Source organism: Pristiophorus japonicus, chromosome 14, assembly GCF_044704955.1.
Source record: "Pristiophorus japonicus isolate sPriJap1 chromosome 14, sPriJap1.hap1, whole genome shotgun sequence".
NCBI lineage: Eukaryota > Metazoa > Chordata > Chondrichthyes > Pristiophoridae > Pristiophorus > Pristiophorus japonicus.
Window position 1 is genome coordinate 157,648,637 of NC_091990.1, and position 27,986 is coordinate 157,676,622.

Sequence of the window (27,986 nt, forward strand, 5' to 3'; positions counted from 1 at the left end):
GAGCCTGGTATAAGCAGGCACATAACCTACTTTAACAAGTGTAAGAGTTTAAAAACATATCAAAAACATATTAAAATAAAATTTAAGAATACATATTTATGTTAAAAACCCTGCCCACTCACGTAATTTTATTTTAAACCATAATTAAAACTTTTTAAAAAATCGGCAAATACTTTTTTTTCAAAAACAATTCTATCGGCTTTAGTTTCTATAATGTATTTAAGTGAGTTTTTAAAAATATTTAATGTAGTGTTTGCGTGTTTGGGGGTGTTTCTCATTCATAGTAATAGGAGTTTCGGACTGAGGAAATACTTTACCGTGATTGGGTGCCCAGGCCCACGTGGTTCCTACGGATGTCCCAGTGTGAATGCGCTCCGTTGCGCAAGAGTCCGGGATCTCTGGTGAGCGCTCGACCAAAAGGTAAGTGCGGAACTTTTCTCCTATTTTTATTCGAACGCCCACGGGAAGAAGAAACCGGGATTTCAGGGCCAATATCTGGGGCACAAGCCTGAAGACTGCTGTGCTGCTACAGCTCACAGTGAGGTACAAGGTGATGGGGAAGCAGCTGTTTGCTGAGGGTTTGTCCCATAGTTATGAGCAAGCCTTATTAACACTCCAGATTACATGCAAAAATATTTTTAAAAGCACTTAGCATTGTATTTCTACCAGCTTTGCTTTTTTTTCCTTCAGCGTCTGTTTGGAATAGGCACCAGGAAAACTCAATGGCAGCAGGACTTCTTAAAGTGGTAAAAGCTTTGTTTTATTTGTTTACTTTTAATGCGATATCACTGTTATTTTATTGTTTCATACTTTTGATATTTCAATTTCTCGTATTTATTTTAGAAAATATTGTCACAACCTTTTTTTTTTAACTGCTTAAGATAAGTTGTTTTTAAAGCACCTCACGATTTAAAAGGAAGAGCCTTCATTTATATAGCAGCTTACAGCCGATGAATTATTTTTGAAGTTGTAGTCACTGTTGTGCACAGCAAGCACCAACAATCAACACTGAGGTGAATGAGCAGTTAATCTGTTTTTGGTGGTGTTGGTTGAGAGATAAACAATGGCCAGGGTATCAGGAGGACTCCTTTACTCTTCAACTGGTAAACTGGGAGCTTTTACATCCACCTGATCAGGGAGTTGGGATGCTGGATTAATATCTCCTCACAAAGACAGTGGGGCAAAATTTGGTCCCTCCCTGTTTGGGGCATTAACGTATAACTTTTTGAAAAGTTAGCGTCCGGCAAAATGGCTTGCTAAATGGTGGGAATTTGGGCGTTTATGCCCCAGGAGTGAAGAGGGGGGCGGTAAATGAGGTGCTAATGGCCTCAGTGGGGCACTGCAGGGGTGCTATTGCAAGAGCGTTACCCAATTTCAGCTGACTTGCACTCAGCAATCAGCCTTCAATCCTTGACTCTAGCTCAATCCAGCTCTTAAAGGGGAGGTCATTTCAAGCTGCAGTTGCTCATTTTCAGTATTGCACTTGAGTCAGAATCTCTCAGCAACTGAGACACCTTTGTGCGATGGCTGGTGCGAATCCTGCTGCAAGGGAGAGGGCCACGCGCTTCAATAATGTGGCATTGGAGACATTGGTCGGGCAGTGGAGAGAAAGACGGAATCACTGTTCCCTGCATCTGGAAGGAGGCCATCGCCACAGATCTTCAGGGCCATGTGGCGAGAAGTGGCCGAGGAGGTGTCAGCCAGCACTACGGTAGACAGAACCCTGACACAGTGCCGCAAGAAATTCAATGACCTCAGTCAGGTGGTCAAGGTGAGAACAAGCTTCCACACCTCTACATACCAGCCTCTGAACCTCTGTCTGTGCACACTACTCCCCCACCACTCAAGCACCAAGCATCTGCAGCTACTGACACTTACATCTGCATCTCATGCCTTGCCTACATTCAAAGCTATTCAACCACGGCAGGCAATCTCTTCCACATACATAGCTGGACTCTTATTTATACGTTCCTTTCTTTTGCAGGCCAAGATAGCACCTATTAGGAGGGAGCAACACTGGACTGGAGGGGGGGGAAACCTCAACGGCGTGAGCTCACTGACTTGTGAGAGCTGCGGCTCATTGGCCCACAGGTGGTGGGCGCCATGGCCGGCAGAGACGTCGACCCTGCTGGGGATAACAACAGTATCATTATCCCCTCTCCTTTTCTCATTCCACTTCCCCCTCACATCAGAAGGCTTTATCACTTTCTAGCTCCTGATACTGTCTGCGTTCCTTGCTCCATTCCTGCACCCTGCGCTGATCTTAACACGAGTCTCGTGCCAGTTATACTTTCAGATAACCAACCAGCAGATGTGCAACCTGAGCCCCCCCACCCTGCCCGGCCCCCCTCCTCCCCGACAGGAGGGAGAGGAAGGGGAGGAGGGGGAGGAGGAGGAAATAATAAGAACATAAGAATTAGGAACAGGAGTAGGCCATCTAGCCCCTCGAGCCTGCTCCGCCATTCAACAAGATCATGACTGATCTGGCCGTGGACTCAGCTCCACTTCCCCGCCCGCTCCCCATAACTCTTAATTCCCTTATTGGTTAAAAATCTATCTATCTGTGATTTGAATACATTCAATGAGCTAGCCTCAACTGCTTCCTTGGGCAGAGAATTCCACAGATTCACAACCCTCTGGGAGAAGAAATTCCTTCTCAACTCGGTTTTAAATTGGCTCCCCCATATTTTGAGGCTGTGCCCCCTAGTTCTAGTCTCCCCGACCAGTGGAAACAACCTCTCTGCCTCTATCTTGTCTATCCCTTTCATTATTTTAAATGTTTCTATAACATCACCCCTCATCCTTCTGAACTCCAACAAGTAAAGACCCAGTCTACTCAATCTATCATCATAAGGTAACCCCCTCATCTCCGGAATCAGCTTGGGGAATCGTCTCTGTATCCCCTCCAAGGCTAGTATATCCTTCCTTAAGTAAGGTGACCAAAACTGCACACAGTACTCCAGGTGCGGCCTCACCAATACCCTATACAGTTGCAGCAGGACCTCCCTGCTTTTGTACACCATCCCTCTCGCAATGAAGGCCAACATTCCATTCGCCTTCCTGATTACCTGCTGCACCTGCAAACTAACTTTTTGGGATTCATGCACAAGGACCCCCAGGTCCCTCTGCACCGCAGCATGTTGTAATTTCTCCCCATTCAAATAATATTCCCTTTTACTGTTTTTTTCTTCCAAGGTGGATGACCTCACATTTTACGACATTGTATTCGATCTGCCAAACCTTAGCCCATTCGCTTAACCTATCTAAATCTCTTTGCAGCCTCTCTGTGTCCTCTACACAACCCGCTTTCCCACTAATCTTTGTGTCAACTGCAAATTTTGTTACACTACACTCTGTCCCCTCTTCCAGATCATCTATGTATATTGTAAACAGTTGTGGTCCCAGCACCGATCCCTGTGGCACACCACTAACCACCGATTTCCAACGCGAAAAGGAGCCATTTATCCCAACTCTCTGCTTTCTGTTAGCTAGCCAATTCTCTATCCATGCTAATACATTTCCTGTGACTCCGTGTACCTTTATCTTCTGCAGTAACCTTTTGTGTGGCACCTTATCGAATGCCTTTTACAAATCTAAATACACCACATCCATCAGTACACCTCTATCCACCATGATCGTTATATCCTCAAAGAATTCCAGTAAATTAGTTAAACATGATTTCCCCTTCATGAATCCATGTTGCGTCTGCTTGATTGCACTATTCCTGTCTAGATGTCCCGCTATTTCTTCCTTCATGATAGCTTCAAGCATTTTCCCCACTACAGATGTTAAACTAACCAGCCTATAGTTACCTGCCTTTTGTCTGCCCCCTTTTTTAAACATAGGCATTATATTAGCTGCTTTCCAATCTGCTGGTAACTCCCCAGAGTCCAGAGAATTTTGGTAGATTATCACAAATGCATCTGCTATAACTTCCGCCATCTCTTTTAATACCCTGGGATGCATTTCATCAGGACCAGGGGACTTGTCTACCTTGAGTCCCATTTGCCTGTCCAGCACTACCCCCCGAGTGACAGTGATTATCTCAAGGTTCTCCCTTCCCACATTCCCGTGAGCAGCAATTTTTGGCATGGTTTTTGTGTCTTCCACTGTGAGGACTGAAGCAAAATAATTGTTTAAGGTCTCAGCCATTTTCACATTTCCCATTAGTAAATCCCCCTTCTCATCTTCTAAGGGACCAACATTTACTTTAGTCACTCTTTTCCGTTTTATATATCGGTAAAAGCTTTTACTACCTGTTTTTATGCTTTGCGCAAGTTTACTTTCGTATTCTATCTTTCCTTACTTTATTGCTTTCTTAGTCATTCTTTGCTGTCGTTTAAAATTTTACCAATCTTCTATATCCCACTAACCTTGGCCACCTTATACGCATTGGTTTTTAATTTGATACTTTCCTTTATTCCCTTGGTTATCCACGACTGGTTATCCGTTCTCTTACCACCCTTCTTTTTCACTGGCAATGCCAAGCATTGCACCATTGCATCTCTCATCCGCAGGCACCAGGTCGCACTGCGCGTTCCTTAGAGATTAGGTTGGTAGAGGGGTCTGCACTGGGTGATGCACCAGGGCCTAGTCAGCTGCAGCACGGTTAAGGGGAAAATGAAGCTCAGGAGCCATCTCCCCAGAGGATGGGTTTGCACGGAAGTTCAGCTGCACAGGACTCAGATGAGGACCTCGATGGGGAGACATTCACACAAAGGGTGATGGCCATGCACTCGACATGATAGGTGCAATGGCAAGGGTGCCCGAGAGCTTCTCATCAGTGGTAAGGAACTCGGAGGAGTCCATCTCCAGCATTGCAGAAAGCTCTGTGCACACCATGAAGCCCATTATTGCCAGTCTGCAGGCAATGGTGGACTCCCAGAGAGACCGTGCAGATCCAGACCTCATGACGCGTGTCATGGCTAAGCAGCTTCCAATGCAACTTGGTACTTTAATGCAGATAATGGTTGGCAGCATGGATGCTCAGACTGCCCTCATGCAGTTTCAGCTTGATGCCATGCATGCTCTAACTGCTGCCACCACCGCTGGGTCCACCACAGTCCACCGGGGATCTCACGGTGTTGCAGCAGCCCACCAATCTGTGCTGCAGCTGATTGGTGGGGATGCCGAGGTGCTGCCCCGTGGGAGTGGCACTGGGTCAGTGGAACAGGGACCTGCTGTCCTCTCTCACGAAGGCAGCATTCCTGATTCCACCACTGCCACTCCGCCATTGCACTTGTCGCTAGCCATCACCCAGCCAGCACAGACTGCCACCGCCCAGCCTGAGGTGGTGCAGTCTGCATCCGGGCCTTCCAGGCCCAGAGCGGGTCGTGGGCATCCTGCAAGGCCACCTGCAGTCTCTGGCCTGACACACAGCAGCCTTCCACCAGCCGTGCTGCAGCCACAGGGGAGACACTGCGGAGGAGTGTAATAGCTAAAGCAAAGAAAGGATATAAGGAAATGCACAAGGGTGATTCTTAAATACATTATGATAGTTAATTGTAATTACATACATTTTTATTGGAATGTTTCATCTTTGCTGTTGTCTCTCATTTCAGTTTTGGGACTTTGGTATGGAAGAGAAAACTGATGCGTGGATGGGGATGTCCAGAGGAACCAGGAAGTGGGTTGGAATTCACTGGAACCGAAGTCTGATGCAGAATTGCGATTGAGCGGCTGCCTCCTCCATCGCTGGTGTTGCTGCTCCTGCTCCTCCTCATCCTCCTATTCATCCTCCTCCTTCTCTTGCTCCTCCTCTTGAGGTGGTGTGGCTATGCCTGGTGGCAATGGCTGTGCCCTCATGATGGCCAGATTGTGCAGAATGCAGCAGATGATAAGGACACCCACTCAGACAAGTACTGGAGGACTCCTCATGAGTGGTCAAGGCTGCGGAACCATTGCTTGAGCACTCCGATGGTCTGCTCAATAATGTTCCTGATGGTGGCATGACTCTCATTGTATGAGAGCTGAGCAGTATTGTTGGGGTTGCGGAGGGGGAGTCATAAGCCACGTCGAGAGTGGATAGCCCTTGTCGTGATAGCCCAGCCGCGAGCTTGATGTGGTGGCTGGAAAAGAGCTGGCACACCGGTCTGGCGCAGAATGAAGGCATCGTGGCTGCTGCCAGGATAGTGGGCAGTCACGGTGAGGACTCTGCATGCATGGTCGCACACCAACTGCACATTCAGTGAATGGTAGCCTTTGCGATTAAGAAATACCTCAGGATTGTTATGCTGTGCCCACAAAGCGACGTGGGTGCAGTCAATAGTGCCCTGCACCAAGGGATATGGAGATCGGGTGGGAAGGGGGAGTTGAGGTCGATGATAAGCCATGATTTTATTGAATGGTGGAGCAGGCTCAAGGGACCATAGGGTCTACTCCTGCTATTTTTTATGTTCTTTTGTTGCGAATCACTGAAAGTTAACATGCAGGAACAGCAAGAAATTAAGAAAGCAAATGGTATGTTGAGTGGTATATTATTACAAGAGGATTGCATGAGAACACCAGTGCCAGGTCGGGGCCATAAAAGGAGCGGAGGTGTAGCAGCCTGGGAGCAGCGTGGAGGCAACCTCAGGGAGCAGCGTGAGCTGGTGCAGGTGGGCGATGGCAGTGAAGAGTGACGTCATCAAGGTCCAGGTCGGTGATTGGAGCGTGGGCAGATACAGCAGGAGCGGCGAGAGACTGTGGAGGGATGTGATCGGGGCCCAGGAGAGGCGTGAGTTCGGGACCAGGGGCCCAGGGGCAGCACGGGCCAGCCCACACTGCGATATGTGTGCGCACTAGGTCCATGCAGCAGAGCAGGTCTCCAGTCGTCTTGGATAACCCTTGCCACTGGACCAAGACCTAGCTCTGTCAAGCCCGTGTGGTGGCTGGTGTGCAACGGCCACCACACAAAAATATCCATGCACAGGCATCTTCCACCCTTCAGGATGTAGTTCAGGGCCTGGAATATTAGGTCCTTCATTGAAACACCTGTGAACTCATCCTTTTGGCGTGGAAGCAAGTCATCCTCGTTTCGAGGGACCGCCTATGATGATGCACCATGGGGAAATACATAATCTACACTCGTGCTGCTTCTCTGTGGTCATGGGGAAGTCCCTTCTCCTTCTGTACAGAGCATCTGAGCCCGCACGGATAGAGCGAAGGATGGCAAACTGGGGGATGTTGGAGTTGGATACCGGAAGGGAGATTGGAGATGGATGGTAGTTTGCAAGGACAGACAGATCGAGGATATTTTTTTAATGTTGGGGTGATGATGGGGTTTTGAAAGGAACAGGGAAAGTACCTGAGGAGAAGGAGTCATTTACAATATCGGTTAGCAAGGAGCTGGTCAGCAGTTTAAAGGGAATGTGATCAAGGGAGCAGGAGTTGAGTCTGATGGAGATGATGAATTAGGACAACCTAACTTTTGACAAGTTTCCACACGGGTGACTGGTCAGAAAAGTAAAAGCCCATGGGATTCAAGGGAAAGTGGCAAGTTGGATCCAAAATTGGCTCAGTGGCAGGAAGCAAAGGGTAAAGGCCAACGGGTGTTTTTGTGACTGGAAGCCTGTTTCCAGTGAGGTTCCACAGGGCTCAGTACTGGGCCCCTGACAAAGACAGTGTGGCTCCCTGCTGTGGATGAACACACTTTGTGGGCCTCTCCTGCCCAGCATGCTTTCTCTGACCTGATCCTAAGGGCTGTCTGCATTGGCCTTTTCATAGAGATCTGGGGAAATGATTCATAACCTTGGCTCATAGTTATTTCTTTCTATTCTGCGCTGTTTGTATTACTGTTTTTAACTCAGTTTCTTTCTTTTTTCTATTTTCCTGTTTCAGTTTGATGCCTTTACGCAGCTAGACACTGGTTTAGAACTCTGTTATCTATATCCTTTCCAGCACAGATGTTTGGACCATCTTCTTTATGCCAGGGCTGTCAACAGTGCTGACTTATCTTTTTTTTGGAGTGAATTGTGCAAAATGTATATTCTTGCTGGCGTAAATTACTTTCACTACAATGGCTGGTTTGCTTATTAGAACAGTCGCTGGAATTCTTGCTGAGCTTTTCGCTGTCACCTGCCATTGACACTCCTTTAGTGCTCATGAGCAGCAGCACCACTGCCATACCAGGAAAGCAGTACAGGGTATAGCATAAACATAGCCGTGCAGTGGTTACATTACTGCACTAGCAATCAAGAGGCCTGAATTCAGAGTACGGGAGTTCAAATCCCACCATGGCCGTTTGAGAGTTTGAATTCATTTTAAAAATTTGGAAATGAAAAAGCTGGCATCAATAAAAGTGACCATGAAGCTGTTGGATTGTCATTAATTACTAATGTCCTTTAGAGAAAGATACCTGCCACTGGCAGTGGAAACCATGGGGCTCAATTTTCCCAAAAGCATTTGTTTGGCGTACTTGAAGAATTACGCCCGATTTTTGTGGGACAAGTACGCCAAAAAAAGTGTTATAAGTTTCCCCGTTGGTTCTCTTCATTTTGGCATGGCCTAACCCGAGGGGGGCGGAGCCTTGATCTGTGCCAAAAAGCTTGGGCTGCCATGGTCACCAGGGACACAATGCGAGCTGAGGCTAGAAAATGAAGCATACAGCATCTCCCCAACACATTAAAAGAATTGAAAAACACATAGCACCATTGTTATATATGTAAACTTGTATTTACTCTGTACAGCCACCAGAGGGCTCACCCCCTGGAGTCACAAGGGATCCCATAATCTCTTGGGAGCACAGGTATTTAAGGAGGCCTCACAGGTTGGAGAGACACTCTGGAGACCTGCAATAAAAGACTACGGTCACACTTTACTTTGAGCTCACAGTGTTCACTCTGACTCTTTCTCCATACACAACAACTGGCGATGAGATACAGATAGCGAACCCAATGATACAGAGAACAGTGGGTATCCTGGAGAAATTCTCAGAGGGAGATGACTGGGAAACTTTTGTGGAGCGACTCAACCAATACTTCGTAGTCAACGAGCTAGATGGGGAAGAGAACGCTGCCAAACGAAGGGCGATCCTCCTCACAGTCTGTGGGGCACCAACGTATGGACTCATGAAGAATCTGCTCACTCCAGCGAAACCCACGGAGAAATCATATGATGATTTGCGCACACTGGTCCGAGAGCATTTGAACCCGAAGGAAAGCGTTCTGATGGCGAGGTACCGGTTCTACACCTACAAAAGGTCTGAAGGCCAGGAAGTGGTGATTTATGTCGCCGAGCTAAGACGCCTTGCAGGACATTGCGAGTTTGAAGGACATTTGGAGCACATGCTCAGAGACTTTTTCGTACTTGGCATTGGCCATGAAACCATACTTCGCAAACTTTTGACTGTAGAGACCCCAAACTTGAGCAAGGTCATAGCGATATCCCAGGCGTTCATTGCCACCTGTGACAATACTAAGCAAATCTCTCAGCACATAAGTGCTGCTACAAGTACTGTGAACAAAGTGATGCTGTTTTCAAATCGCAACATACAGGGCAGGTTACACATACCTGCAGCTGCACGTCCACAGATGTCTCAGGGTCCACCATCAAGGGTGATGAATGCAAGGCCATTAACACCTTGTTGGCACTGTGGGGATGATCATCGTTTCTATTCATGCTGATTCAAGGGGTATGTTTGCAAGGGCTGTGGAACAATGGGACACCTCCAACGTATATGCAGACGAGCTGCTAATCCTGTTAAACCTGCAAACCACCATGTTGCAGAGGAGGACAGATCCACGGAGGATCACGATGAACCAAAGCCTGAGACTGAGGAGACAGAGGTACATGGGGTGCACACATTCACCAAAATTGTCCCCCGATAATGCTGAATGTTGAATTAAATGGACTCCCAGTGTCAATGGAACTGGACACGGGCGCAAGCCAGTCCATCATGGGCAAAAAGACTTTCAAAAGATTATGGTGCAACAAGGCCAGTCTTAACTCCAATTTGTACAAAACTAAGAACTTACATGAAAGAACTGATTCCCGTAATCGGCAGTGCTACCTTAAAGGTCTCCTACGATGGAGCGGCGCACAAGCTACCACTCTGGGTGGTACCGGGCGATGGTCCACGGTGCTCGACAGGAGCTGGCTGGGAAAGATACACTGGAACTGGAATGACGTCCAAGCGCTATCGCCCACTGACAACACTTCGTGCGCCCAGTTCTTAAACAAGTTCCCTTCACTGTTCGAACCAGGCATCGCGAAATTCCAAGGAGCAAAAGTGAAGATCCACCTAATTCCGGGGGCGCGACCCATCCATCACAAGGCGAGAGCAGTACCGTACATGATGAGAGAAAGGGTAGAGATTGAGCTAGATCGGCTGCAACGAGAGGACATCATTTAACCAATCGAGTTCAACGAGTAGGCCAGCCCGATCGTTCCTGTCCTCAAGGGAGATGGCACCATCAGAATCTGTGGCGATTACAAAGTAACTATTAATCGTTTCTCCCTGCAGGACCAATATCCACTACCAAAAGCTGACGACCTCTTTGCAACACTGGCGCGAGGAAAGAAGTTCACGAAGCTGGATCTGACTTCAGCCGACATGACGCAGGAACTGGAGGAATCATCGAAGGGCCTCATCAGCATCAACACGCACAAAGGTCTTTTTATTTATAACAGATGCCCATTTGGAATTCAATCAGCAGCAGCGATATTCCAGAGAAACATGGAAAGTTTACTGAAGTCAGTCCCGCACACCGTGGTCTTCCAGGACGACATCTTGGTCACATGTCGGAATACAGTCGAGCATCTGCAGAACCTGGAGGAGGTTTTTAGTCGACTCAAACACGTGGGGCTCAGGTTAAAATGCTCAAAGTGCGTTTTCCTGGCGCCTGAGGTGGAGTTCCTGGGAAGGAGGATTGCGACGGATGGCATCAGGCCCACCAAGGGAAAGACGGAGGCAATCGAGAATGCACCGAGGCCACAGAACGTAATGGAGCTGCGGTCATTTCTGGGACTCCTGAACTACTTTGGTAACTTTTTACCGGGTCTCAGCACACTGTTAGAACCATTGCATGTCTTACTACAAAAAGGGGACGAATGGGCTTTGGGCAAAAGCCAAGAAAATACCTTTGTAAAAGCGAGAAAATTGTTTTGCTCAAACAAATTGTTTGTGTTGTGTGATCCATGTAAGCGTTTGGTTCTAGCATGTAATGCGTCGTCATATGTGTATTGCAACAAGCTAATGATTTCAGGAAACAGCAACCGGTTGCTTATGCATCCAGGAGTCTGTCTAAGGCTGAGAGAGCCCACAGCATGATTGAGAAAGAAATGTTAGCGTGTGTCTATGGGGTAAAGAAAATGCATCAATACCTGTTTGGGCTAAAATTCGAATTGGAAACTGACCATAAGCCACTCATATCCCTATTTTCCGAGAGTAAAGGAATAAATACCAACACATCGGCCCGCATCCGGAGATGGGCACTCACGTTGTCCGCATACAACTATGCCATCCACCACAGGCCAGGCCAAACTGCGCCGAAACTCTCAGTAGGCTGCCATTGCCCACCACGGTGGTGGAAATGGCGCATCCCGCAGATTTAGCTATGGTTATGGAAGCATTTGAGAGTGAGCAATCACCTGTCACTGCCAGGCAGATCAAAACCTGGACAAGCCAGGACACCTTATTATCCCTATTCAAAAGCTGTGTGCTTCACTGGTCCCAGTGGAAATGCAGGAAGAGATAAAGCCGTTCCAGCAGCGCAAAGATGAAATGTCTGTACAGGCAGACTGCCTTCTGTGGGGCAATCATATAGTGGTTCCCAAGAAGGGCAGAGACACCTTCATCAATGGTCTCCACAGTACCCACCCAGGCATTGTAATGATGAAAGTGATAGCCAGATCCCACGTCTGGTGGCCTGGTATCGATGCGGACTTAGAGTCCTGCGTTCACAGATGTAATACTTGCTCGCGGTTAAGAAATGTACCCAGGGAGGCGCTGCTAAGTTTATGGTCTTGGTCCTCCAAACCGTGGTCTAGGGTACACGGCGACTATGCAGGCCCGTTCTTGGGTAAAATATTCCTTGTGGTTGTAGACGCGTACTCCAAGTGGATTGAATGTGAGATAATGTCGGCTAGCACGTCCGCTGCCACCACTGAAAGCCTGCGGGCCATGTTTGTCACACACGGCCTACCCGATGATCTGGTGAGCGACAACTGGCCATGATTTACCAGTGCTGAGTTCAAAAAATTCAGGACCTGTAACAGGATCAAACATGTCACATCTGCCCCGTTTAAACCAGCGTCCAATGGTCAGGCAGAGAGAGCAGTGCAAACCATCAAGCAAGGCTTGAAGAGGGTAACTGAAGGCTCACTGCGGACGCCTATCCCGAGTCCTGCTTAGCTACCGCACTGGGATCCCACCTGCTGAACTGCTCATGAAAAGAATACTTAAGACAAGGCTCTTGTTAGTTCACCCTGATCTACATGAACAGGTGGAGAGCAGGCGGCTTCAACAAAGTACATACCATGATAGCGCAAATGAGTCACACGAGATTGAAATCAATGATCCGATATTTGTATTGAATTATGGACAAAGCCCCAAGTGGCTTCCCGGCACTGTCGTGGCCAAAGAGGGGAGCAGGGTGTTTCGGGTCAAACTTTCAAATGGACTCATTCACCGGAAACACTTGGACCAAATCAAACTCAGATTCACAGACTATCCTGAGCAACATCACCTTGAACCCTACCTTTTTTGATCCCCCAACATACACATCAGTGGCAACCAGTACCATGGTTGACCACGAAGCAGAACCCATCATCCACAGCAGCCCAGCAGGACCCAACACATCAGGCTGCCCAGCAAGGCCAGCTGCACAGCAGCTCAGCGAGGGCCCAACAAATGATCCAACAATACCAGCTTTCACACCGAGACGATCAACCAGGGCAAGAAGGGCCCCGGATCGACTCACGTTGTAAATAGTTACACAATTGACTTTGGTGGGGGGAGTGCTGTTATATATGTAAACTTGTGTTTACTCTGTACAGCCACCAGAGGTCTCATCCCCTGGAGTTCCAAGGGATCTCATAATCCCTTGGAAGCACAGGTATTTAAGGAGGCCTCACAAGTTGGAGAGGCACTCTGGAGACCTGCAATATAAAAACAAGGTCACACTTTACTTTGAGCTCTCAGTTTTCAGTCTGACTCTTTCTCCATACATAACAACCATCTTACCTCCAACCCCGCCCAAAGGCTGTCCAGTCCGGTCCTATTCTCGGTCACCGTTTTTTTTTTTCTCTCTTGACTCAGAATGGAACCGGACTGTGTGTGTGAACCGGGGACTCAGAATGGAACCGGACTGTGTGTGTGAACCGGGGACTCAGAATGGAACCGGACTGTGTGAATGAACCGGGGACTCAGAATGGAACCGGACTGTGTGTGTGAACCGGGGACTCAGAATGGAACCGGACTGTGTGTGTGAACAGGTTACTCAGAATGGAACCGGACTGTGTGTGTGAACCGGGGACTCAGAATGGAACTGGACTGTGTGTGTGAACCGGGGACTCAGAATGGAACCGGACTGCCTTCTTGTGTGTGGGGACCAAGGATGGGACCGGACACTTCGGGCGGGGTTGGAGGTAAGTTGCTGCTATGTGTTTTTAAATTCTTTCAGTGTGTCCAGGCATTTGCTGCACCACTTTCCTTAACTCGAGTGATGGCTTTTCAGGAGAGGCCACATACGCTGGCCTAATCAGAACTGGAGTAACTCTCAACTGACCAAACTTCTCTAAATGGCCAGAAGTGGCATAGGTGGCTGGTTACGCCCCCTTTGGCTGAAAAAAAACTGACTTAAAAAATTTGTAACTAACTGAGTGCAAATTGATTGGGGAAACTGGGGATTTTTAAGTTAGGCCAGAAAAAGCAGCCTGCTCCAAAAAAAACGGCGCAAATACTGGGGAAAATTGAGTCCAATATGGGTAGAATTAAGGAATAGCAAAGGATGCAAGACTCTGCTTGGAGAAGTCTACAGACCACCTGATAGGAGTGATGTAGTGGGTGGATGTATAACTACAGTGATCTACAGTACTTCATTGGCTGTAAAGCACTTTGAGACGTCCAGTAAAAGGCGCTATATAAATGTAAATCTTTCTTTCTTTGATCGGGGAAGATGTAGCAAAAATAATGTAGTTATAATGGGAGATTAAATTTTCATGTCGATTGAAGAAGCAGAATTATAGGTAGTAAAAGCAATGAATTTCTGGAATGTATTCAGGACACTTTTCTCGAACAAAATGTTGTTGAATTGACAAGGGAACGGACTATACTGGATTTAGTGATGGGTAACAAACCAGAATTAGTTTACCATCTGATGGTAAGGGAGCATCTTGCAAATATAGGATTACATAAAATATACGATACAGAAACAGGCCATTCGGCCCAACCAGTCCATGCCGGTGTTTATGCTCCACTCGAACTTCCTCCCGTCTTTCCTCATCTAACTCTGCCAGCATAGCCCACTATTCCCTTCTGCCTCATATGAACAAAAGAACATAAGAACATAAGAAATAGGAACAGGAGTAGGCCATATGGCCCCTCGAGTCTGTTCCGCCATTCAATACGATCATGGCTGATCCGATCATGGACTCAGGTCCACTTCCCTGCCCACTCCCCATAACCCCTTATCCCCTTATCATTTAAGAAACTGTCTATTTCTATCTTAAATTTATTCAATGCCCCAGCTTCCACAGCTCTCTGAGGAATGAGTTCCAGACATCCACAACCCTCTGAGAGAAGAAATTTCTCCTCATCTCAGTTTTAAATGGGCGGCCCCTTATTCTAAGATTTTGCCCTCTAGTTCTAATCTCCCCTATCAGTGGAAACATCTTTTCTGCATCCACCTTGTCAGGCCCCCTCATAATCTTATACGTTTCGATAAGATCACCTCTCATTCTTCTGAATTCCAATGAGTAGAGGCCCAACCTACTCAACCTTTCCTTATAAGGCAACCCCCTCATCTCCGGAATCAAACTAGTGAACCTTCTCTGTACTGCCTCCAAAGCAAGTATATCCTTTCGTAAATATGGAAACCAAAACTGCACGCAGTATTCCAGGTGTAGCCTCACCAATACCATGTACACCTGTAGCAAGACTTCCCTGCTTTTGTACTCCATCCCCTTTGCGATAAAGGCGAAGATTCCATTGGCCTTCCTGATCACTTGCTGTAGCTGCATACTAATCTTTTGTGTTTCTTGCGCAAGTACCCCCAGGTCCCGCTGTACTGCAGCAATTTGCAATCTCTCTCCATTTAAATAATAACCTGCTCTTTGATTTTTTTTCTGCCAAAGTTTCCAACATTATACTGCATCTGCCAAATTTTTTCCCATTCACTTAGCCTGTCTATGTCCTTTTGCAGATTTTTTGTGTCCTCCTCACATTGCTTTTCCTCCCATCTTTGTATCGTCAGCAAACTTGGCTAGGTTACACTCTGTCCCTACTTCTAAGTCATTAATATAGATTGTAAATAGTTGGGGTCCCAGCACTGATCCCTGCAGCACCCCACTAGTTACTGATTGCCAACCCGAGAATGAACCATTTATCCCAACTCTCTGTTTTCTGTTAGTTAGCCAATCCTCTATCCATGCTAATATATTACCCCCAACCCCGTGAACTTTTATCTTGTGCAGTAAACGTTTATGTGGCATCTTGTCAAATGCCTTCTGGAAGTCCAAATACACCACATCCACTGGTTCCCCTTTATCCACTATGCTTGTCTAGCCTCACCTTAAATGCATCTATACTATTTGCTTCAACTACTCCCTGTGGGAGCGAGTTCCACATTTTCACCACTCTTTGGGTAAAGACGTTTCTTCTGAATTCCCTATTAGATTTCTTGGTGAATATCTTATATTGATGGCCTCTGGTTATGCTCTTCCCCACAAGTGGAAACATGCTCTCTGTATGGACTCTATTAAAACCTTTCACAATTTTAAAAACCTCTATTAGGTCACCCCTCAGCTTTCTTTTTTCCAGAGAAAAGAGACCCAGCCTGTTCATTCTTTCCTGATATGTATACCCTCGAATTTCTGGTATCATCCTTGTAAATCTTCTCTGCGCCCTCTCCAGTGCCTCTACATCCTTTTTATAATATGGCAATCGTGATCATAATATGACTGATTTTGATATTAGGTTTCAGAGGGAGAAGGGAGATAAACAAGCGGAGGTTTTAAATGTAAATAAGGCGAGCTTCGAAGAGGTGACAAATTAATTAACTGCAGTAAACTCTAGATGAAGGAAAAAGCTAATGGAATGTTGGCCTTTATCGCAAGGGATTTGGAACACAAAAGTGAGGAAGTGATGCTTTTGATATTCAGAGCCTTGACCAGACCTCTTCTGGAGTACTGCGTTCAGTTTTGGGGCACAGATCATCAGGAGAGATATATCGGCCTTGGAAGGGATACAGTGCAGATTCACCAGAATTATACCAGGGTTCAATGTGTTAAATTATAAGGACTGTTTGACAAACTTGGCTTGGATTACCCCCAGTTAAGAAGGTTGAGGGGTAATCTTATCAATGTGTTTAAAATGATACAGTGATTCAATAGAGTAGGTACAGATAAACTATTTCCTCTGATGGGGGCAATCAAGAACAAGAGCTCATAATGTTACATTTAGAGCCAGGGCATTTAGGAGTGAAATCAGGAGGCACTTTATTTTTTACACAAAAGATAGTGGAAATCTGGAAATCACTAAAGGCTGTGGATGCTGGGTGAATTGAAATTTTCAAGACGGAGATTGATAGATGTTTTGTTGGGTAAGGATATCAAAGAATGTGGAACGAAGGCAGGCAAATGGAGTTGAGGTACAGATCAGCCATGTTCTAATTGAATAGTGGAACAGGCTCGAGGGGCTGAATGGCCTACTCTTGTTTTTATATTCCATTGTTTCTATACATCCCAGACCAAGGTGGTTGACTCTTAACTGCCCTCTGAAATGAACTAGGATGCCACTCAGTTGAACAAAACCATTAGAAAAAGTTCCGCCGCTACCTCCTCAGGACAACTAGGGATGGACAATAAATGCCGGCTTTGGCAGTGATGCCCACATCCTGAAAAAGATGTGTTATATATGAAGAAGCAGCCTCATTCCAGGGATTGAGCACAAAAATCCAGGCTGACACTCCAGTGCAGTACTTTCAGATGAGATGTTAAACCGAGGCCCCATCTGCCCTCTCAGGTGGACGAAAAAGATCCCACGGCACTATTTCAAAGAAGAGCAGGGATCCTGGCCAATATATATCCCTCAATCATCAAACAGAATAGAATCATAGAAATTTACAGCAAGGAAGGAGGCCATTTTGGCCCATCATGTCCATGCCGGCCGACAAAGAGCTAACCAGCCTAATCCCACTTTCCAGCTCTTGGTCCGTAGCCCTGGAGGTTACTGAACTTCAAGTGCACATCCAAGTACTTTTTAAATGTGGTGAGGGTTTCTGCCTCTACCACCCTTTCAGGCAGTGAGTATCAGACCCCCACCACCCTCAAGATGAAGAAATGTCCCCTCAAATCCCCTCCAAACCTCTAAATCAACATAACAAAAACAGTTTATCTGGTCATTATCTCATTGATGTTTGAGAGTTGCTGTGCGCAAATTGGCTGCCACGTTTCCTACATTACAACAGTGACTGCACTCCAAAAGTACTTCATTGGCTGTACAACACTTTGAGATGTCCGGTGGTTGTGAAAATCGCTATATAAATGCAAGTCTTTCTTTCCTTTTTCTTTTCTGATCTGATAAATAACACTCATCAGAATCAATGATGTGGCAGGTGAGTTGCATTTAAATCCACGTCTGAAAGATGAATGAGCAATGAGTTTACCACCAGCCCAGTCTGTTTGTTTATATTTATAATTATATAATTATATTTGCATTTACTTTGGAATTTCGCCAAGGGCGCAATTAAGACACAAATGATGTGATTGCTAAAACACCCTTGAATAAACATTCTTGCAATGAAGTGACAATAAAATCAAAAATTGGAGGACTTGAATACTCATATCAGGCCCAGATGGAATGCACCTAATATCCAGTTCAAACATGTTTGATTTGAATGCTAATTTGGCTGAACCTGACATGCAACTGAAATACCTGCGAATTTATGAACTAATCAGACACTGGGTTATTAGTTCCCGAATCACAATAAGATACATGGTGGAGTTTATTTTTTGTACACCAACCGACTGCCATGGCATTTCATTTTTGTGATGCTTCCATGAAGGTGCTCATGGAACAAGTCAGGGCAAAGAAAGGGATCTTCTTTTTTTCCTGAAGGCAGATGGTTCCCAATCAAATCAGCCAACGGGCATACAGGGAGGTAACCTATCATGTAGCCTGCAGCATAGGAACAAGAGTAGGAACATTCAGCTCCTCGAGTATCAAACCCAGGACCTGGCTGCAGTGCAGGAAAAATATTCAATGATCTCATCAGGCCTGCCAAGTTGGGAATTCTATCTCCACAGCAACACCAGAATTCTTCCCGAATGCTACCAATCTTTCCCTTCTCCGCTATATTTGCCTCTCCTCCAATCACAACTCAACACTGTACTGCACCTTCTTTTATTGGCACCCACACGCTCAACACCTGCTACTGCCCTCGAAACTGGCACAAACAACAGTCTGCATAAGTTTACTTAGTGTGCTTTTTTGGCGAGGTTGAAGGGATTTGGGCGCTACAACTATTGCACAGCTGAGCAGCCAGACAGAAAAAGCTGCAAAAATGCTGCTGAATCATTCTAATAGGTGCACCCACAAGATCAATTCAGGAATGGACTATGCAAGTTTGAGTGCTCATGCAGGGAGAAAGGAGATCTTGTAATGCCTTTTTCATAGAAGATGCCTTTCAGATCATTGAGCATGGATGAGTGGATGCTACAGCTAAAAAAAGCCGTGGTTAGACCACACCTGGAGTATTGTGAGCAGTTCTGGGCACCAAAGCTCAGGAAGGATATATTGGTGTTGGAGGGAGTGCAGCATAGGTTTACCAGAATGATACCCAGAGTCCAGGGGTTAAATTACGGAGAGAGACTACACAAACTGGTATCAAATTGAAAACAATGGCATACAAAGTGGCCAAGATTAGTGGGAGGCCAGAGGATTGGAAACTTTTAAAAACCAGCAAAGGACGACTGACAAAATAATAAAGAGAGGGAAGGTAGATTATGAAAGTAAGCTAGCAAGAAATATAAAAACAGATAGTAAGAGTTTCTACAGGTATATCTTCTCTCTCTCTTCTCTCTCTCTTAGGCAGTCCCTCAGAGTCGAGGATGACTTGCTTCCACACTAAAAATGCGGGACATACATTCTCTGTCACAGATGGGGCAAATGGTGGTTGGAGGAATGGGAGGTTGGGTTGCCTGGGTTGCCACGCGCTCATTCCGCTGTCAACGCTTGGCTTCAGCTTGGTCTCGGCGAAGAAACTCGAGGTGTTCAGCGCCTTCCCGGATGCCTTTACTCCAATTTGGGTGGTCTTGGACCAGGGATTCCCAGGTGTCGGTGGGAATGTTGCACTTTATCAAGGAGGCTTTGAGGGTGTCCTTGAGACATTTCCTCTGCCCACCTGAGGCTCGCTTGCCATGTCGGAGCTCCGAGTAGTGCGCTTGTTTTGGGAGTCTCGTGTCAGGCATGCGGACAACGTGGCCTATCCAGCGAAGCTGATCGAGCGTGGTCAATGCTTCAATGCTAGGGATGTTGGCCTGAGCAAGAACACTAATATTGTTACGCTTATCCTGCCAATCGATTTGCAGGATCATGTTAAGGCAATGTTGGTGGTACTTCTCCAGTTTTGAGGTGCCTGCTGTACATAGTCCATGTCTCTGAGCCATATAGGAGAGCAGGTATCACTACTGCTCTGTAGACCATGAGCTTGGTGCCGGGTTTGAGGTCCTGGTCTTCAAACGTTCTCTTCCTCAGGCGACCGAATGCTGCACTGGCACACTGAAGGCGATGTTGGACCTCGTCCTCGATGTCTGCCCTTGTTGAAAGTAGGCTCCCGAGGTATGGAAATGGTCCATATGTCCAATGCCTCATTGTAGATTTTGATAACCGGGGTACAGTGCTGTGTGGCGAGGGCAGGTTGGTAGAGGATCTTTGTCTTACGGATGTTTAGTGTAAGGCCCATGCTTTCATATGCCTCGGTGAAGGTGTTGCCAATGGCTTGGGGTTCGACCTCCGAGTGTGCGCAGATGCAAGCGTCGTCTACGTACGGTAATTTGATGACGGAGGATGGGACAACCTTGGATCTGGCCTGGAGGTGGCAGAGTTTGAACAGATTTCTGTTTGTCCTGTAATTTAGCTCCACTCCAGCAGGGAGCTTGCTGAGGTTGTGATGGATCATTGCAGTAAGGAAGATTGAGAAGAGCGTTGGTGCGATGACATAGCCCTGCTTGACCCCGGACCGAATGTGGAATGGGTCTGTGGTAGATCCGTTGATTATGATCATGGCTTGCATGTCATCATGTAGCAGGCGGAGGATGGTGACAAATTTTTGAGGGCAGCCGAATTTGAGGAGGACGCTCCATAACCTCACGGTTGACAGGTCGAAGGCCTTTGTGAGGTCAAAGAAGGCCATATACAAGGGTTGGCGCTGTTCCCTGCATTTCTCTTGTATCTGCCACGCGGTGAAGATCACGTCCATTGTGCCCCTTGGTGAGTGGAATCCGGATTGTGACTCTGGGAGGAGTTCTTCAGCCACAGGGAGAAGGCAATTGAGGATTCTTGCAATTACTTTCCCGGTGGTCGACAGCAGGGAGATTCCTCTGTAGTTACCGCAGTCGGATTTGGCACATTTCTTGAAGATAGTCTTGATTACAGTGTCTTTGAGATCCCCTGGAATGATCTCCTCCTTCCAGATAAAAGGTCATGAATCCGCGCTAGTAGTGCTTCTCCGCCATGTTTTAGTGCTTCGGCGGAGATTCCATCTGCTCCTGATGCCTTCTTGTTCTTCAGCTGTCGGATAGCCTTTTCAACCTTGTGCCGGGCTGCGGTTGTGCTGAGGTGGTGGCGGGTAGCATGCTGTGGGATGGAGTCGAGGACGCTCACATCAAAGACAGTCTCAGTTAAGGAGATCCTTGAAGTACTCCTTAACTGCCTCTCTATCCTTGATGAGCACCTCTCCATTCTTGGCCAGCAGTGGGGTAGGGCCTTGGGTGCTTGGGCATTAGGTTGTCTTGACTGCACTAAAGAATCCTTGCAAGTCGTGGTTGTCGGCTAGCTGCTGGATTTCTTGTGCTTTCTCCAACCACTATCTGTTCTTTAGGTCATGGATTTTCTGTTGGACCTCGACCTTCAGATGTCTGTAGAGCTGCTTTCTTGCCCTGGAGTTGTGTTGCTTCTCCCAGTTCAAGAATGCCTTGCGCTTGCAGCATATTAGCTCCTGAATCCCCTGGTCGTTCTCGTCGAACTAGTCTTGGTGTATCTTAGTCAAGTGACTGAGCGTCTCTTCATAGGTACTAATTATGGAAGTCTTGAGGGAAGATCAGGCACTGTGGCTACACTGTGTTTCTGGACCACTGGGAGTCGTTAAGTTGGTAGCGAGGTGCTGCCTGAATAGGACTTTCTCAGCAAGATCTTTGAGTGCTCTGGCGTTGATTTTCCTGTGGCATTGTTTCTGTCGCCGTCGCTGTTTTGGGGCAGTGTTGATGGTGATGACAGAGCGAATAAGGCAGTGGTCCATCCCGCAGTCGTCAGCTCTTGTCATGGCGCGGGTGATAAGAAAATAAGAGCATAAGAAATAGGAGCAGGAGTAGGCCACCTGGTCCCTCGAGCCTGCTCCGCCATTTAATAAGATCATGGCTGATCTGATCATAGACTCAGCTCCACTTCCCTGCCGTCCCCATAACCCTTTATTCCCTTATCGCTCAAAAATCTTTCTATCTCCGCCTTAAATATATTCAACGACCCAGCCTCCACAGCTCTCTGGGGCAGTGAATTCCATAGATTTACAACTGCAAAGACATGTGCATCACAAGGAACTTAATACAATCACCATCACTAAAGAAGTAGTACTCGGTAAAATAATGGGACTAAAGGCAGACAAGTCCTCGGGACCTGATGGCTTACATCCTATGGTCTTAAAAGAAGTGGCTGCAGAGATAGTGGATGCATTGATTGTAATCTATCAAAATTCCCTGGATTCTGGGGCAGTTCCAGTGGATTGGATAACCGCAAATGTAACGCCCCTATTTAAAAAAGGAGACAGACAAAAAGCAGGAAACTATAGACCAGGTAGCCTAACATCATTGGGAAAATACTGGAGTCCATTATTAAGGAAACATTGGCAGGACAATTGGAAAAGCATAATTCAATTAAACAGAGTCAGCATGGTTTTATGAAAGGGAAATCATGTTTGACAAATTTGTTGGAGTACTTTGAGGATGTAACGAGTCGGGTGGATAAGGGAGAACCTCTGCTTGACCACTAGATGTGGCTTTGAATGGTGCTGACCTCACATGTTTGATACCATTGACTTTCATGAACTCTTGAAACTCCAGACTAGTGAAGCAAGGTCCGGGGCCCAGCGTCGGCGGCAGTCGGGAGCAGCATCGAGGAGGTGCGTGGAGAGGCCTATAAAAGGCACAGCAGGGAGTCAGGGGCCCAGCGTCGGCGGCAGTCGGGAGCAGCGTCGAGGAGGTGCGTGGAGAGGCCTATAAAAGGCACAGCAGGGAGTCCGGGGCCCAACGTCGGCGGCAGACGGGAGCAGCGTCGGAGGTGCGTGGTGAGGCCTATAAAAGGCACAGCAGGGAGTCCGGGGCCCAGCGTCGGCGGCAGTCGGGAGCAGCGTCGGAGGTGCGTGGAGAGGCCTATAAAAGGCGTGACTTGTGCAGCTATAGGGAGAAGGCAAAAAAGAAGTATAAAGAAATCAAAAAGTGATGTCACAGCCAAGAGGGTAAGTGATTGGCTGGTGATTGGTGAGTAGTTATTCTTTTTTCTCTTCTATATCAGTGAGTAACTTTTAACATTGTTGTTGCTAATTTAAGTGTATCTAAGGGTTAAGTCATGGCAGGAGAGCTCGGTCGGGTGTTATGCTTCTCCTGTACCATGTGGGAACTCAGGGACGACACCAGTGTCCCTGACGACTATATCTGCAGGAAGTGTATCCACCTCAAGCTCCTGATGGTCCGCGTTGCGGAGTTGGAGCTGAGGGTGGATTCACTCTGGAGCATCCACGATGCTGAGAATGACGTGAGTATCACGTGTAGCGAGTTGGTCGTACCGCAGGGAAAGGGTCCACAGCCAGATAGGGAATGGAAGACCAACAGGAAGAGCAGTGCAAGGAAGGTAGTGCAGGAGTCCCATGTGGTCATCCCCCTGCAAAACAGATACACTGCTTTGGGTACTGTTGAGGGGGATGACTCATCAGGGGAGGGCAACAGCAGCCAAGTTCATGGCACCATGGCTGGCTCTGCTGCACAGGAGGGCAGGAAAAAGAGTTGGAGAGCAACAGTGATTGGGGATTCAATGGTGAGGGGAATAGATAGGCATTTCTGCGGCCGCAACCGAGACTCCAGGATGGTGTGTTGCCTCCCTGGTGCAAGGGTCAAGGATGTCTCGGAGCGGGTGCAGGACATTCTAAAAAGGGAGGGAGAACAGCCAGTTGTCGTGGTGCACATTGGTACCAACGACATAGGTAAAAAAAGGGATGAGGTCCTACGAAACGAATTTAAGGAGCTAGGAGCTAAATTAAAAAGTAGGACCTCAAAAGTAGTAATCTCGGGATTGCTACCAGTGCCACGTGATAGTCAGAGTAGGAATCGCAGGATAGCGCAGATGAATACGTGGCTTGAGCAGTGGTGCAGCAGGGAGGGATTCAAATTCCTGGGGCATTGGAACCGGTTCTGGGGGAGGTGGGACCAGTACAAACCGGACGGTCTGCACCTAGGCAGGACTGGAACCAATGTCCTAGGGGGAGTGTTTGCTAGTGCTGTTGGGGAGGATTTAAACTAATATGGCAGGGGGATGGGAACCAATGCAGGGAGACAGAGGGAAACAAAAAGGAGGCAAAAGCAAAAGACAGAAAGAAGATGAGGAAAAGTGGAGGGCAGAGAAACCCAAGGCAAAGAACAAAAAGGGCCATTGTACAGCAAAATTCTAAAAGGACAAAGGGTGTTAAAAAAACAAGCCTGAAGGCTTTGTGTCTTAATGCAAGGAGTATCCGCAATGAGGTGGATGAATTAACTGTGCAAATAGATGTTAACAAATATGATGTGATTGGGATTACGGAGACGTGGCTCCAGGATGATCAGGGCTGGGAACTCAACATCCAGGGGTATTCAACATTCAGGACAGATAGAATAAAAGGAAAAGGAGATGGGGTAGCATTGCTGGTTAAGGAGCAAATTAAGGCAATAGTTTGGAAGGACATTAGCTTGGATGATGTGGAATCTATATGGGTAGAGCTGCAGAATACCAAAGGGCAAAAAACGTTAGTGGGAGTTGTGTACAGACCTCCAAACAGTAGTAGTGATGTTGGGGAGGGCATCAAACATGAAATTAGGGGTGCGTGCAATAAAGGTGCAGCAGTTATAATGGGTGACTTTAATATGCACATAGATTGGGTTAACCAAACTGGAAGCAATACAGTGGAGGATGATTTCCTGAAGTGCATAAGGGATGGTTTTTTTAGACCAATATGTCGAGGAACCAACTAGGGGGGAGGCCATCTTAGACTGGGTGTTGTGTAATGAGAGAGGATTAATTAGCAATCTCATTGTGTGAGGCCCCTTGGGGAAGAGTGACCATAATATGGTGGAATTCTGCATTAGGATGGAGAATGAAACAGTTAATTCAGAGACCATGGTCCAGAACTTAAAGAAGGGTAACTTTGAAGGTATGAGGCGTGAATTGGCTAGGATAGATTGGCGAATGATACTTAGGGGGTTGACTGTGGATGGGCAATGGCAGACATTTAGAGACCGCATGGATGAACTACAACAATTGTACATTCCTGTCTGGCGTAAAAATAAAAAAGGGAAGGTGGCTCAACCGTGGCTATCAAGGGAAATCAGGGATAGCATTAAAGCCAAGGAAGTGGCATACAAATTGGCCAGAAATAGCAGCGAACACGGGGACTGGGAGAAATTTAGAACTCAGCAGAGGAGGACAAAGGGTTTGATTAGGGCAGGGAAAATGGAGTACGAGAAGAAGCTTGCAGGGAACATTAAGACGGATTGCAAAAGTTTCTATAGATATGTAAAGAGAAAAAGGTTAGTAAAGACAAACATAGGTCCCCTGCAGTCAGAATCAGGGGAAGTCATAACGGGGAACAAAGAAATGGCGGACCAATTGAACAAGTACTTTGGTTCGGTATTCACTGAGGAGGACACAAACAACCTTCCGGATATAAAAGGGGTCGGAAGGTCTAGTAAGGAGGAGGAACTGAGGGAAATCCTTATTAGCCGGGAAATTGTGTTGGGGAAATTGATGGGATTGAAGGCCGATAAATCCCCAGGGCCTGATGGACTGCATCCCAGAGTACTTAAGGAGGTGGCCTTGGAAATAGTGGATGCATTGACAGTCATTTTCCAACATTCCATTGACTCTGGATCAGTTCCTATGGAGTGGAGGGTAGCCAATGTAACCCCACTTTTTAAAAAAGGAGGGAGAGAGAAAACAGGGAATTATAGACCGGTCAGCCTGACATCGGTAGTGGGTAAAATGATGGAATCAATTATTAAGGATGTCATAGCAGTGCATTTGGAAAGAGGTAATATGATAGGTCCAAGTCAGCATGGATTTGTGAAAGGGAAATCATGCTTGACAAATCTTCTGGAATTTTTTGAGGATGTTTCCAGTAGAATGGACAAGGGAGAACCAGTTGATGTGGTATATTTGGACTTTCAGAAGGCTTTCGACAAGGTCCCACACAAGAGATTAATGTGCAAAGTTAAAGCACATGGGATTGGGGGTAGTGTGCTGACATGGATTGAGAACTGGTTGTCAGACAGGAAGCAAAGAGTAGGAGTAAATGGGGACTTTTCAGAATGGCAGGCAGTGACTAGTCGGGTACCGCAAGGTTCTGTGCTGGGGCCCCAGCTGTTTACACTGTACATTAATGATTTAGACGAGGGGATTAAATGTAGTATCTCCAAATTTGCGGATGACACTAAGTTGGGTGGCAGTGTGAGCTGCGAGGAGGATGCTATGAGGCTGCAGAGTGACTTGGATAGGTTAGGTGAGTGGGCAAATGCATGGCAGATGAAGTATAATGTGGATAAATGTGAGGTTATCCACTTTGGTGGTAAAAACAAAGAGACAGACTATTATCTGAATGGTGACAGATTAGGAAAAGGGGAGGTGCAAAGAGACCTGGGTGTCATGGTACATCAGTCATTGAAGGTTGGCATGCAGGTACAGCAGGCGGTTAAGAAAGCAAATGGCATGTTGGCCTTCATAGCGAGGGGATTTGAGTACAGGGGCAGGGAGGTGTTGCTACAATTGTACAGGGCCTTGGTGAGGCCACACCTGGAGTATTGTGTACAGTTTTGGTCTCCTAACCTGAGGAAGGACATTCTTGCTATTGAGGGAGTGCAGCGAAGGTTCACCAGACTGATTCCCGGGATGGCGGGACTGACCTATCAAGAAAGACTGGATCAACTGGGCTTGTATTCACTGGAGTTCAGAAGAATGAGAGGGGACCTCATAGAAACGTTTAAAATTCTGACGGGGTTAGACAGGTTAGATGCAGGAAGAATGTTCCCAATGTTGGGGAAGTCCAGAACCAGGGGACACAGTCTAAGGATAAGGGGGAAGCCATTTAGGACCGAGATGAGGAGGAATTTCTTCACCCAGAGAGTGGTGAACCTGTGGAATTCTCTACCACAGAAAGTTGTTGAGGCCAATTCACTAAATATATTCAAAAAGAAGTTAGATGAAGTCCTTACTACTAGGGGAATCAAGGGGTATGGTGAGAAAGCAGGAATGGGGTACTGAAGTTGCATGTTCAGCCATGAACTCATTGAATGGCGGTGCAGAATAGAAGGGCCGAATGGCCTACTCCTGCACCTATTTTCTATGTTTCTATGTTTCTATGTTGTCGCTTACAACGATGTCGGGCAGACCATGAGTGGCAAACATGACACGAAGGCTCTCAATGATAGTTGTGGATATACTGGATGACATAAAATAAAATGCATTGTGTGCATGACAACTAATATATCAAGCCGTTCTGATGGGATTTTCAGTGTATACTTCTGAACCCTTTGAGTTATTGGTTTCTTACACAGAAGTATATATTCTATATACATTGCACTATTGATTTGAGAACATGGCTTTGAAAATCCTTTATTCATTCGCAGAGCAATTAATTTGCTTCAACGAAAGTGGGAAAGATAGTTTAAAGCCTATAAACGACAAACTTACACATTCACTTTGCTTAAAAACATTGAGAGAAGGAGCATAGAATAATGGGAATACGATTTGTTTAAAAGATAAATATTACATTTTTAGCTGGGTTGAGTATAACTTATTTTTATCAATATGTTACTGGTTTTCTGCTTGGCTGGCTTATCCCCTTATCGTTTAAGAAACTGTCTGTTTCTGTCTTAAATTTATTCAATGTCCCAACTTCCGCGGCTCTCTGAGGCAGCGAGTTCCGCAGATTTGCAGCCCTCTGGAGGAGGTTTCTCCTCATCTCTGTTTTAGGTGGGCGGCCCCTTGTTCTGCGATTATGCCCTCTCGTTCTGGTCTCCCCCATCAGTGGAAAATCCTCTCTGCATCCACCTTGTCAAGCCCCCTCATAATCTTATACGTTTCGATAAGATCACCTCTTATTCTTCTGAACTCCAATGAGTAGAGGCCCAACCTACTCAACCTTTCATCATAAGTCAACCCCCTCATCCCTGAATCAACCTGATGAACCTTCTCTGAACTGCCTCCAAAGCAAGTATATCCTTTCATAAATATGGAAACCAAAACTGCACGCATTATTCCAGGTGTGACCTCACCAATACCCTGTATAACTGTAGCAAGACTTCCCTGCTTTTATACTTCAACCCCTTTGCAATAA